This window comes from Rhinoderma darwinii (assembly GCF_050947455.1).
Source record: "Rhinoderma darwinii isolate aRhiDar2 chromosome 5 unlocalized genomic scaffold, aRhiDar2.hap1 SUPER_5_unloc_39, whole genome shotgun sequence".
Classification (NCBI taxonomy): domain Eukaryota; kingdom Metazoa; phylum Chordata; class Amphibia; order Anura; family Rhinodermatidae; genus Rhinoderma; species Rhinoderma darwinii.
Genome location: NW_027461797.1, coordinates 480,868 through 494,214, shown reverse-complemented (window position 1 = coordinate 494,214; position 13,347 = coordinate 480,868). Strand labels below are relative to the sequence as shown.

General features: G+C 47.7%; 9 non-coding genes across 9 annotated transcripts; all 9 read left to right on the top strand.

Annotated features, from left to right (window-relative positions):
• Positions 1 to 659: 659 nt before the first annotated feature.
• Positions 660 to 850, top strand: LOC142692441 (U2 spliceosomal RNA). Its single transcript, XR_012860885.1, has one exon. It is a non-coding gene; the product is annotated as a U2 spliceosomal RNA (small nuclear RNA).
• Positions 851 to 2,134: 1,284 nt separating this feature from the next.
• On the top strand, positions 2,135 to 2,325 carry LOC142692440 (U2 spliceosomal RNA). The gene has a single exon (XR_012860884.1). It is a non-coding gene; the product is annotated as a U2 spliceosomal RNA (small nuclear RNA).
• Positions 2,326 to 3,628: 1,303 nt separating this feature from the next.
• Positions 3,629 to 3,819, top strand: LOC142692439 (U2 spliceosomal RNA). Its single transcript, XR_012860883.1, has one exon. It is a non-coding gene; the product is annotated as a U2 spliceosomal RNA (small nuclear RNA).
• A 1,315-nt stretch (positions 3,820 to 5,134) lies between these two features.
• LOC142692437 (U2 spliceosomal RNA) lies at positions 5,135 to 5,325 on the top strand. Its single transcript, XR_012860881.1, has one exon. It is a non-coding gene; the product is annotated as a U2 spliceosomal RNA (small nuclear RNA).
• A 1,299-nt stretch (positions 5,326 to 6,624) lies between these two features.
• Positions 6,625 to 6,815, top strand: LOC142692436 (U2 spliceosomal RNA). Its single transcript, XR_012860880.1, has one exon. It is a non-coding gene; the product is annotated as a U2 spliceosomal RNA (small nuclear RNA).
• Positions 6,816 to 8,087: 1,272 nt separating this feature from the next.
• LOC142692106 (U2 spliceosomal RNA) lies at positions 8,088 to 8,278 on the top strand. The gene has a single exon (XR_012860594.1). It is a non-coding gene; the product is annotated as a U2 spliceosomal RNA (small nuclear RNA).
• Positions 8,279 to 9,570: 1,292 nt separating this feature from the next.
• Positions 9,571 to 9,761, top strand: LOC142692435 (U2 spliceosomal RNA). The gene has a single exon (XR_012860879.1). It is a non-coding gene; the product is annotated as a U2 spliceosomal RNA (small nuclear RNA).
• Positions 9,762 to 11,033: 1,272 nt separating this feature from the next.
• Positions 11,034 to 11,224, top strand: LOC142692105 (U2 spliceosomal RNA). The gene has a single exon (XR_012860593.1). It is a non-coding gene; the product is annotated as a U2 spliceosomal RNA (small nuclear RNA).
• A 1,284-nt stretch (positions 11,225 to 12,508) lies between these two features.
• Positions 12,509 to 12,699, top strand: LOC142692434 (U2 spliceosomal RNA). Its single transcript, XR_012860878.1, has one exon. It is a non-coding gene; the product is annotated as a U2 spliceosomal RNA (small nuclear RNA).
• The last annotated feature ends 648 nt before the right edge of the window (positions 12,700 to 13,347 follow it).

Genomic DNA, 13,347 nt, shown 5'->3' with positions numbered 1-13,347 from the left:
TTGTCTGTAAAGTTGGTGGATGCCTATTTTCCATTTTGCAGTCCCTTGTCTCCCTCTTGTGGCCTCCTGGAGGCAACTAGCTGTGCAAAAAAAAGACAGCCTGGCGGCCGGCTGTTGCAGTGTTGCCCTCTCAGGCAACACTGAGTGACTGACTGAGCCTCACCGTCTTATATAAAGTTCAGACGGAACTTTGCACGTGTCATAGTGGAGCCCTCAGGATTCCAGAGCCAGCTTTCTGACATCATAATGGGGCCTCAGAGATAAAAGCCTGGGCCCAGGCAGTGTTGGTCAGTGCTGCTCAGCAGGCAGCACTGGACTGGACTGGATTACAGCTGATACAAGGTGTGAAGGAACAAGGGGTGGCTGTGGGCATGCACTTGCTGCCGCTGCCAGTGTTTATCTGCATGGCAGCAGGGCATTTGGGCGTTGCCAGGAAGGCGTTTTTATGTAGATTCCTCCTCTTTCAGCACTGCATTGTGGTGCAAGCAAAAGAAGCAAATCCTGTCTGGCTTCCTCTCCGGCCTTTATTCACCTCCCGTGTAGCTGTGAGTGTGTGAGCCTGCAGGGCCCCATGGAATTGCCTAGAAGTAGGCTGAATCGCTGCAAGGGCTGAACAGCAGTATCGGGCAGGCTCGGGCAACGCGCGGCCCGTTCGGGTTATCGCTTCTCGGCCTTTTGGCTAAGATCAAGTGTAGTATCTGTTCTTATCAGTTTAATATCTGATACGTCCCCTATCTGGGGACCATATATTAAATGGATTTTTAGAACAGGGAGATGGAAATAGAGCTTGCTCTGTCCACTCCACGCATTGACCTGGTATTGCAGTATTTCCAGGACCGGTGCACCCTTTCCTTATGTGTTGACTAAAAGCAGATTCCAAAAGTGTTTTTTGTCTTTGCTATTGTTTCTGTCTTCATGAAGGGATCTCCCCTTTTAATCCCATTATTTCAACACCTGTTGGACAATGCATGAGTGATAATGAGCTCATTGATTAAATGCAATTAATGAATAGATTGCCACCTCTTGTTGTGTGTCGTCTGTGTTTCTGTGTTTCCGGCATTTCACATTGGAACACCTCATTCACCTTCCTTGTCTTCTCTCCGCCCTCCCTTTTAGGTAAGTTAAAGAGCTGCACCTGAGCCAGCCACTGATTGATTGATTGATTGATTGATTGATTGATTGATTGATTGATTGATGCAGCACAACAGTCAAATAGTGGAGTGGAGTAGGGGAACAGCAAACAGCCAATAAAGCAGCCCGCCCGCTCGCCTGCCCGCCACAATGGACCTACCTGTGTACACTAGATGGATGTGATGGAATGTACTGTCGTCCCTACATTTCAAGAAGAAGTAAGAATTGCAGTTGCAACAAAGCCTTGCTTGCCTACAAAGAGAGCAGCAATTTGGATTTGTTACTATGTTACCTAGAAGAATAACAAACTGTGCAAGGATGGAGGTTGTAGGAGCAAGGAGAAGTTGTCTGTAAAGTTGGTGGATGCCTATTTTCCATTTTGCAGTCCCTTGTCTCCCTCTTGTGGCCTCCTGGAGGCAACTAGCTGTGCAAAAAAAAGACAGCCTGGCGGCCGGCTGTTGCAGTGTTGCCCTCTCAGGCAACACTGAGTGACTGACTGAGCCTCACCGTCTTATATAAAGTTCAGACGGAACTTTGCACGTGTCATAGTGGAGCCCTCAGGATTCCAGAGCCAGCTTTCTGACATCATAATGGGGCCTCAGAGATAAAAGCCTGGGCCCAGGCAGTGTTGGTCAGTGCTGCTCAGCAGGCAGCACTGGACTGGACTGGATTACAGCTGATACAAGGTGTGAAGGAACAAGGGGTGGCTGTGGGCATGCACTTGCTGCCGCTGCCAGTGTTTATCTGCATGGCAGCAGGGCATTTGGGCGTTGCCAGGAAGGCGTTTTTATGTAGATTCCTCCTCTTTCAGCACTGCATTGTGGTGCAAGCAAAAGAAGCAAATCCTGTCTGGCTTCCTCTCCGGCCTTTATTCACCTCCCGTGTAGCTGTGAGTGTGTGAGCCTGCAGGGCCCCATGGAATTGCCTAGAAGTAGGCTGAATCGCTGCAAGGGCTGAACAGCAGTATCGGGCAGGCTCGGGCAACGCGCGGCCCGTTCGGGTTATCGCTTCTCGGCCTTTTGGCTAAGATCAAGTGTAGTATCTGTTCTTATCAGTTTAATATCTGATACGTCCCCTATCTGGGGACCATATATTAAATGGATTTTTAGAACAGGGAGATGGAAATAGAGCTTGCTCTGTCCACTCCACGCATTGACCTGGTATTGCAGTATTTCCAGGACCGGTGCACCCTTTCCTTATGTGTTGACTAAAAACAGATTCCAAAAGTGTTTTTTGTCTTTGCTATTGTTTCTGTCTTTCTGAAGGGATCTCCCCTTTTAATCCCATTATTTCAACACCTGTTGGACAATGCATGAGTGATAATGAGCTCATTGATTAAATGCAATTAATGAATAGATTGCCACCTCTTGTTGTGTGTCGTCTGTGTTTCTGTGTTTCCGGCATTTCACATTGGAACACCTCATTCACCTTCCTTGTCTTCTCTCCGCCCTCCCTTTTAGGTAAGTTAAAGAGCTGCACCTGAGCCAGCCACTGATTGATTGATTGATTGATTGATTGATTGATTGATTGATTGATTGATTGATTGATTGATTGATTGATGCAGCACAACAGTCAAATAGTGGAGTGGAGTAGGGAACAGCAAACAGCCAATAAAGCAGCCCGCCCGCTCGCCTGCCCGCCACAATGGACCTACCTGTGTACACTAGATGGATGTGATGGAATGTACTGTCGTCCCTACATTTCAAGAAGAAGTAAGAATTGCAGTTGCAACAAAGCCTTGCTTGCCTACAAAGAGAGCAGCAATTTGGATTTGTTACTATGTTACCTAGAAGAATAACAAACTGTGCAAGGATGGAGGTTGTAGGAGCAAGGAGAAGTTGTCTGTAAAGTTGGTGGATGCCTATTTTCCATTTTGCAGTCCCTTGTCTCCCTCTTGTGGCCTCCTGGAGGCAACTAGCTGTGCAAAAAAAAGACAGCCTGGCGGCCGGCTGTTGCAGTGTTGCCCTCTCAGGCAACACTGAGTGACTGACTGAGCCTCACCGTCTTATATAAAGTTCAGACGGAACTTTGCACGTGTCATAGTGGAGCCCTCAGGATTCCAGAGCCAGCTTTCTGACATCATAATGGGGCCTCAGAGATAAAAGCCTGGGCCCAGGCAGTGTTGGTCAGTGCTGCTCAGCAGGCAGCACTGGACTGGACTGGATTACAGCTGATACAAGGTGTGAAGGAACAAGGGGTGGCTGTGGGCATGCACTTGCTGCCGCTGCCAGTGTTTATCTGCATGGCAGCAGGGCATTTGGGCGTTGCCAGGAAGGCGTTTTTATGTAGATTCCTCCTCTTTCAGCACTGCATTGTGGTGCAAGCAAAAGAAGCAAATCCTGTCTGGCTTCCTCTCCGGCCTTTATTCACCTCCCGTGTAGCTGTGAGTGTGTGAGCCTGCAGGGCCCCATGGAATTGCCTAGAAGTAGGCTGAATCGCTGCAAGGGCTGAACAGCAGTATCGGGCAGGCTCGGGCAACGCGCGGCCCGTTCGGGTTATCGCTTCTCGGCCTTTTGGCTAAGATCAAGTGTAGTATCTGTTCTTATCAGTTTAATATCTGATACGTCCCCTATCTGGGGACCATATATTAAATGGATTTTTAGAACAGGGAGATGGAAATAGAGCTTGCTCTGTCCACTCCACGCATTGACCTGGTATTGCAGTATTTCCAGGACCGGTGCACCCTTTCCTTATGTGTTGACTAAAAGCAGATTCCAAAAGTGTTTTTTGTCTTTGCTATTGTTTCTGTCTTTCTGAAGGGATCTCCCCTTTTAATCCCATTATTTCAACACCTGTTGGACAATGCATGAGTGATAATGAGCTCATTGATTAAATGCAATCAATGAATAGATTGCCACCTCTTGTTGTGTGTCGTCTGTGTTTCTGTGTTTCCGGCATTTCACATTGGAACACCTCATTCACCTTCCTTGTCTTCTCTCCGCCCTCCCTTTTAGGTAAGTTAAAGAGCTGCACCTGAGCCAGCCACTGATTGATTGATTGATTGATTGATTGATTGATTGATTGATTGATTGATTGATTGATTGATTGATTGATTGATTGATTGATGCAGCACAACAGTCAAATAGTGGAGTGGAGTAGGGAACAGCAAACAGCCAATAAAGCAGCCCGCCCGCTCGCCTGCCCGCCACAATGGACCTACCTGTGTACACTAGATGGATGTGATGGAATGTACTGTCGTCCCTACATTTCAAGAAGAAGTAAGAATTGCAGTTGCAACAAAGCCTTGCTTGCCTACAAAGAGAGCAGCAATTTGGATTTGTTACTATGTTACCTAGAAGAATAACAAACTGTGCAAGGATGGAGGTTGTAGGAGCAAGGAGAAGTTGTCTGTAAAGTTGGTGGATGCCTATTTTCCATTTTGCAGTCCCTTGTCTCCCTCTTGTGGCCTCCTGGAGGCAACTAGCTGTGCAAAAAAAAGACAGCCTGGCGGCCGGCTGTTGCAGTGTTGCCCTCTCAGGCAACACTGAGTGACTGACTGAGCCTCACCGTCTTATATAAAGTTCAGACGGAACTTTGCACGTGTCATAGTGGAGCCCTCAGGATTCCAGAGCCAGCTTTCTGACATCATAATGGGGCCTCAGAGATAAAAGCCTGGGCCCAGGCAGTGTTGGTCAGTGCTGCTCAGCAGGCAGCACTGGACTGGACTGGATTACAGCTGATACAAGGTGTGAAGGAACAAGGGGTGGCTGTGGGCATGCACTTGCTGCCGCTGCCAGTGTTTATCTGCATGGCAGCAGGGCATTTGGGCGTTGCCAGGAAGGCGTTTTTATGTAGATTCCTCCTCTTTCAGCACTGCATTGTGGTGCAAGCAAAAGAAGCAAATCCTGTCTGGCTTCCTCTCCGGCCTTTATTCACCTCCCGTGTAGCTGTGAGTGTGTGAGCCTGCAGGGCCCCATGGAATTGCCTAGAAGTAGGCTGAATCGCTGCAAGGGCTGAACAGCAGTATCGGGCAGGCTCGGGCAACGCGCGGCCCGTTCGGGTTATCGCTTCTCGGCCTTTTGGCTAAGATCAAGTGTAGTATCTGTTCTTATCAGTTTAATATCTGATACGTCCCCTATCTGGGGACCATATATTAAATGGATTTTTAGAACAGGGAGATGGAAATAGAGCTTGCTCTGTCCACTCCACGCATTGACCTGGTATTGCAGTATTTCCAGGACCGGTGCACCCTTTCCTTATGTGTTGACTAAAAGCAGATTCCAAAAGTGTTTTTTGTCTTTGCTATTGTTTCTGTCTTTCTGAAGGGATCTCCCCTTTTAATCCCATTATTTCAACACCTGTTGGACAATGCATGAGTGATAATGAGCTCATTGATTAAATGCAATTAATGAATAGATTGCCACCTCTTGTTGTGTGTCGTCTGTGTTTCTGTGTTTCCGGCATTTCACATTGGAACACCTCATTCACCTTCCTTGTCTTCTCTCCGCCCTCCCTTTTAGGTAAGTTAAAGAGCTGCACCTGAGCCAGCCACTGATTGATTGATTGATTGATTGATTGATTGATTGATTGATTGATTGATTGATTGATTGATTGATGCAGCACAACAGTCAAATAGTGGAGTGGAGTAGGGAACAGCAAACAGCCAATAAAGCAGCCCGCCCGCTCGCCTGCCCGCCACAATGGACCTACCTGTGTACACTAGATGGATGTGATGGAATGTACTGTCGTCCCTACATTTCAAGAAGAAGTAAGAATTGCAGTTGCAACAAAGCCTTGCTTGCCTACAAAGAGAGCAGCAATTTGGATTTGTTACTATGTTACCTAGAAGAATAACAAACTGTGCAAGGATGGAGGTTGTAGGAGCAAGGAGAAGTTGTCTGTAAAGTTGGTGGATGCCTATTTTCCATTTTGCAGTCCCTTGTCTCCCTCTTGTGGCCTCCTGGAGGCAACTAGCTGTGCAAAAAAAAGACAGCCTGGCGGCCGGCTGTTGCAGTGTTGCCCTCTCAGGCAACACTGAGTGACTGACTGAGCCTCACCGTCTTATATAAAGTTCAGACGGAACTTTGCACGTGTCATAGTGGAGCCCTCAGGATTCCAGAGCCAGCTTTCTGACATCATAATGGGGCCTCAGAGATAAAAGCCTGGGCCCAGGCAGTGTTGGTCAGTGCTGCTCAGCAGGCAGCACTGGACTGGACTGGATTACAGCTGATACAAGGTGTGAAGGAACAAGGGGTGGCTGTGGGCATGCACTTGCTGCCGCTGCCAGTGTTTATCTGCATGGCAGCAGGGCATTTGGGCGTTGCCAGGAAGGCGTTTTTATGTAGATTCCTCCTCTTTCAGCACTGCATTGTGGTGCAAGCAAAAGAAGCAAATCCTGTCTGGCTTCCTCTCCGGCCTTTATTCACCTCCCGTGTAGCTGTGAGTGTGTGAGCCTGCAGGGCCCCATGGAATTGCCTAGAAGTAGGCTGAATTGCTGCAAGGGCTGAACAGCAGTATCGGGCAGGCTCGGGCAACGCGCGGCCCGTTCGGGTTATCGCTTCTCGGCCTTTTGGCTAAGATCAAGTGTAGTATCTGTTCTTATCAGTTTAATATCTGATACGTCCCCTATCTGGGGACCATATATTAAATGGATTTTTAGAACAGGGAGATGGAAATAGAGCTTGCTCTGTCCACTCCACGCATTGACCTGGTATTGCAGTATTTCCAGGACCGGTGCACCCTTTCCTTATGTGTTGACTAAAAGCAGATTCCAAAAGTGTTTTTTGTCTTTGCTATTGTTTCTGTCTTTCTGAAGGGATCTCCCCTTTTAATCCCATTATTTCAACACCTGTTGGACAATGCATGAGTGATAATGAGCTCATTGATTAAATGCAATTAATGAATAGATTGCCACCTCTTGTTGTGTGTCGTCTGTGTTTCTGTGTTTCCGGCATTTCACATTGGAACACCTCATTCACCTTCCTTGTCTTCTCTCCGCCCTCCCTTTTAGGTAAGTTAAAGAGCTGCACCTGAGCCAGCCACTGATTGATTGATTGATTGATTGATTGATTGATTGATGCAGCACAACAGTCAAATAGTGGAGTGGAGTAGGGGAACAGCAAACAGCCAATAAAGCAGCCCGCCCGCTCGCCTGCCCGCCACAATGGACCTACCTGTGTACACTAGATGGATGTGATGGAATGTACTGTCGTCCCTACATTTCAAGAAGAAGTAAGAATTGCAGTTGCAACAAAGCCTTGCTTGCCTACAAAGAGAGCAGCAATTTGGATTTGTTACTATGTTACCTAGAAGAATAACAAACTGTGCAAGGATGGAGGTTGTAGGAGCAAGGAGAAGTTGTCTGTAAAGTTGGTGGATGCCTATTTTCCATTTTGCAGTCCCTTGTCTCCCTCTTGTGGCCTCCTGGAGGCAACTAGCTGTGCAAAAAAAAGACAGCCTGGCGGCCGGCTGTTGCAGTGTTGCCCTCTCAGGCAACACTGAGTGACTGACTGAGCCTCACCGTCTTATATAAAGTTCAGACGGAACTTTGAACGTGTCATAGTGGAGCCCTCAGGATTCCAGAGCCAGCTTTCTGACATCATAATGGGGCCTCAGAGATAAAAGCCTGGGCCCAGGCAGTGTTGGTCAGTGCTGCTCAGCAGGCAGCACTGGACTGGACTGGATTACAGCTGATACAAGGTGTGAAGGAACAAGGGGTGGCTGTGGGCATGCACTTGCTGCCGCTGCCAGTGTTTATCTGCATGGCAGCAGGGCATTTGGGCGTTGCCAGGAAGGCGTTTTTATGTAGATTCCTCCTCTTTCAGCACTGCATTGTGGTGCAAGCAAAAGAAGCAAATCCTGTCTGGCTTCCTCTCCGGCCTTTATTCACCTCCCGTGTAGCTGTGAGTGTGTGAGCCTGCAGGGCCCCATGGAATTGCCTAGAAGTAGGCTGAATCGCTGCAAGGGCTGAACAGCAGTATCGGGCAGGCTCGGGCAACGCGCGGCCCGTTCGGGTTATCGCTTCTCGGCCATTTGGCTAAGATCAAGTGTAGTATCTGTTCTTATCAGTTTAATATCTGATACGTCCCCTATCTGGGGACCATATATTAAATGGATTTTTAGAACAGGGAGATGGAAATAGAGCTTGCTCTGTCCACTCCACGCATTGACCTGGTATTGCAGTATTTCCAGGACCGGTGCACCCTTTCCTTATGTGTTGACTAAAAGCAGATTCCAAAAGTGTTTTTTGTCTTTGCTATTGTTTCTGTCTTTCTGAAGGGATCTCCCCTTTTAATCCCATTATTTCAACACCTGTTGGACAATGCATGAGTGATAATGAGCTCATTGATTAAATGCAATTAATGAATAGATTGCCACCTCTTGTTGTGTGTCGTCTGTGTTTCTGTGTTTCCGGCATTTCACATTGGAACACCTCATTCACCTTCCTTGTCTTCTCTCCGCCCTCCCTTTTAGGTAAGTTAAAGAGCTGCACCTGAGCCAGCCACTGATTGATTGATTGATTGATTGATTGATTGATTGATTGATTGATTGATTGATTGATGCAGCACAACAGTCAAATAGTGGAGTGGAGTAGGGGAACAGCAAACAGCCAATAAAGCAGCCCGCCCGCTCGCCTGCCCGCCACAATGGACCTACCTGTGTACACTAGATGGATGTGATGGAATGTACTGTCGTCCCTACATTTCAAGAAGAAGTAAGAATTGCAGTTGCAACAAAGCCTTGCTTGCCTACAAAGAGAGCAGCAATTTGGATTTGTTACTATGTTACCTAGAAGAATAACAAACTGTGCAAGGATGGAGGTTGTAGGAGCAAGGAGAAGTTGTCTGTAAAGTTGGTGGATGCCTATTTTCCATTTTGCAGTCCCTTGTCTCCCTCTTGTGGCCTCCTGGAGGCAACTAGCTGTGCAAAAAAAAGACAGCCTGGCGGCCGGCTGTTGCAGTGTTGCCCTCTCAGGCAACACTGAGTGACTGACTGAGCCTCACCGTCTTATATAAAGTTCAGACGGAACTTTGCACGTGTCATAGTGGAGCCCTCAGGATTCCAGAGCCAGCTTTCTGACATCATAATGGGGCCTCAGAGATAAAAGCCTGGGCCCAGGCAGTGTTGGTCAGTGCTGCTCAGCAGGCAGCACTGGACTGGACTGGATTACAGCTGATACAAGGTGTGAAGGAACAAGGGGTGGCTGTGGGCATGCACTTGCTGCCGCTGCCAGTGTTTATCTGCATGGCAGCAGGGCATTTGGGCGTTGCCAGGAAGGCGTTTTTATGTAGATTCCTCCTCTTTCAGCACTGCATTGTGGTGCAAGCAAAAGAAGCAAATCCTGTCTGGCTTCCTCTCCGGCCTTTATTCACCTCCCGTGTAGCTGTGAGTGTGTGAGCCTGCAGGGCCCCATGGAATTGCCTAGAAGTAGGCTGAATTGCTGCAAGGGCTGAACAGCAGTATCGGGCAGGCTCGGGCAACGCGCGGCCCGTTCGGGTTATCGCTTCTCGGCCTTTTGGCTAAGATCAAGTGTAGTATCTGTTCTTATCAGTTTAATATCTGATACGTCCCCTATCTGGGGACCATATATTAAATGGATTTTTAGAACAGGGAGATGGAAATAGAGCTTGCTCTGTCCACTCCACGCATTGACCTGGTATTGCAGTATTTCCAGGACCGGTGCACCCTTTCCTTATGTGTTGACTAAAAGCAGATTCCAAAAGTGTTTTTTGTCTTTGCTATTGTTTCTGTCTTTCTGAAGGGATCTCCCCTTTTAATCCCATTATTTCAACACCTGTTGGACAATGCATGAGTGATAATGAGCTCATTGATTAAATGCAATTAATGAATAGATTGCCACCTCTTGTTGTGTGTCGTCTGTGTTTCTGTGTTTCCGGCATTTCACATTGGAACACCTCATTCACCTTCCTTGTCTTCTCTCCGCCCTCCCTTTTAGGTAAGTTAAAGAGCTGCACCTGAGCCAGCCACTGATTGATTGATTGATTGATTGATTGATTGATTGATGCAGCACAACAGTCAAATAGTGGAGTGGAGTAGGGGAACAGCAAACAGCCAATAAAGCAGCCCGCCCGCTCGCCTGCCCGCCACAATGGACCTACCTGTGTACACTAGATGGATGTGATGGAATGTACTGTCGTCCCTACATTTCAAGAAGAAGTAAGAATTGCAGTTGCAACAAAGCCTTGCTTGCCTACAAAGAGAGCAGCAATTTGGATTTGTTACTATGTTACCTAGAAGAATAACAAACTGTGCAAGGATGGAGGTTGTAGGAGCAAGGAGAAGTTGTCTGTAAAGTTGGTGGATGCCTATTTTCCATTTTGCAGTCCCTTGTCTCCCTCTTGTGGCCTCCTGGAGGCAACTAGCTGTGCAAAAAAAAGACAGCCTGGCGGCCGGCTGTTGCAGTGTTGCCCTCTCAGGCAACACTGAGTGACTGACTGAGCCTCACCGTCTTATATAAAGTTCAGACGGAACTTTGCACGTGTCATAGTGGAGCCCTCAGGATTCCAGAGCCAGCTTTCTGACATCATAATGGGGCCTCAGAGATAAAAGCCTGGGCCCAGGCAGTGTTGGTCAGTGCTGCTCAGCAGGCAGCACTGGACTGGACTGGATTACAGCTGATACAAGGTGTGAAGGAACAAGGGGTGGCTGTGGGCATGCACTTGCTGCCGCTGCCAGTGTTTATCTGCATGGCAGCAGGGCATTTGGGCGTTGCCAGGAAGGCGTTTTTATGTAGATTCCTCCTCTTTCAGCACTGCATTGTGGTGCAAGCAAAAGAAGCAAATCCTGTCTGGCTTCCTCTCCGGCCTTTATTCACCTCCCGTGTAGCTGTGAGTGTGTGAGCCTGCAGGGCCCCATGGAATTGCCTAGAAGTAGGCTGAATCGCTGCAAGGGCTGAACAGCAGTATCGGGCAGGCTCGGGCAACGCGCGGCCCGTTCGGGTTATCGCTTCTCGGCCATTTGGCTAAGATCAAGTGTAGTATCTGTTCTTATCAGTTTAATATCTGATACGTCCCCTATCTGGGGACCATATATTAAATGGATTTTTAGAACAGGGAGATGGAAATAGAGCTTGCTCTGTCCACTCCACGCATTGACCTGGTATTGCAGTATTTCCAGGACCGGTGCACCCTTTCCTTATGTGTTGACTAAAAGCAGATTCCAAAAGTGTTTTTTGTCTTTGCTATTGTTTCTGTCTTTCTGAAGGGATCTCCCCTTTTAATCCCATTATTTCAACACCTGTTGGACAATGCATGAGTGATAATGAGCTCATTGATTAAATGCAATTAATGAATAGATTGCCACCTCTTGTTGTGTGTCGTCTGTGTTTCTGTGTTTCCGGCATTTCACATTGGAACACCTCATTCACCTTCCTTGTCTTCTCTCCGCCCTCCCTTTTAGGTAAGTTAAAGAGCTGCACCTGAGCCAGCCACTGATTGATTGATTGATTGATTGATTGATTGATTGATTGATTGATTGATGCAGCACAACAGTCAAATAGTGGAGTGGAGTAGGGGAACAGCAAACAGCCAATAAAGCAGCCCGCCCGCTCGCCTGCCCGCCACAATGGACCTACCTGTGTACACTAGATGGATGTGATGGAATGTACTGTCGTCCCTACATTTCAAGAAGAAGTAAGAATTGCAGTTGCAACAAAGCCTTGCTTGCCTACAAAGAGAGCAGCAATTTGGATTTGTTACTATGTTACCTAGAAGAATAACAAACTGTGCAAGGATGGAGGTTGTAGGAGCAAGGAGAAGTTGTCTGTAAAGTTGGTGGATGCCTATTTTCCATTTTGCAGTCCCTTGTCTCCCTCTTGTGGCCTCCTGGAGGCAACTAGCTGTGCAAAAAAAAGACAGCCTGGCGGCCGGCTGTTGCAGTGTTGCCCTCTCAGGCAACACTGAGTGACTGACTGAGCCTCACCGTCTTATATAAAGTTCAGACGGAACTTTGCACGTGTCATAGTGGAGCCCTCAGGATTCCAGAGCCAGCTTTCTGACATCATAATGGGGCCTCAGAGATAAAAGCCTGGGCCCAGGCAGTGTTGGTCAGTGCTGCTCAGCAGGCAGCACTGGACTGGACTGGATTACAGCTGATACAAGGTGTGAAGGAACAAGGGGTGGCTGTGGGCATGCACTTGCTGCCGCTGCCAGTGTTTATCTGCATGGCAGCAGGGCATTTGGGCGTTGCCAGGAAGGCGTTTTTATGTAGATTCCTCCTCTTTCAGCACTGCATTGTGGTGCAAGCAAAAGAAGCAAATCCTGTCTGGCTTCCTCTCCGGCCTTTATTCACCTCCCGTGTAGCTGTGAGTGTGTGAGCCTGCAGGGCCCCATGGAATTGCCTAGAAGTAGGCTGAATCGCTGCAAGGGCTGAACAGCAGTATCGGGCAGGCTCGGGCAACGCGCGGCCCGTTCGGGTTATCGCTTCTCGGCCTTTTGGCTAAGATCAAGTGTAGTATCTGTTCTTATCAGTTTAATATCTGATACGTCCCCTATCTGGGGACCATATATTAAATGGATTTTTAGAACAGGGAGATGGAAATAGAGCTTGCTCTGTCCACTCCACGCATTGACCTGGTATTGCAGTATTTCCAGGACCGGTGCACCCTTTCCTTATGTGTTGACTAAAAGCAGATTCCAAAAGTGTTTTTTGTCTTTGCTATTGTTTCTGTCTTTCTGAAGGGATCTCCCCTTTTAATCCCATTATTTCAACACCTGTTGGACAATGCATGAGTGATAATGAGCTCATTGATTAAATGCAATTAATGAATAGATTGCCACCTCTTGTTGTGTGTCGTCTGTGTTTCTGTGTTTCCGGCATTTCACATTGGAACACCTCATTCACCTTCCTTGTCTTCTCTCCGCCCTCCCTTTTAGGTAAGTTAAAGAGCTGCACCTGAGCCAGCCACTGATTGATTGATTGATTGATTGATTGATTGATTGATTGATTGATTGATGCAGCACAACAGTCAAATAGTGGAGTGGAGTAGGGGAACAGCAAACAGCCAATAAAGCAGCCCGCCCGCTCGCCTGCCCGCCACAATGGACCTACCTGTGTACACTAGATGGATGTGATGGAATGTACTGTCGTCCCTACATTTCAAGAAGAAGTAAGAATTGCAGTTGCAACAAAGCCTTGCTTGCCTACAAAGAGAGCAGCAATTTGGATTTGTTACTATGTTACCTAGAAGAATAACAAACTGTGCAAGGATGGAGGTTGTAGGAGCAAGGAGAAGTTGTCTGTAAAGTTGGTGGATGC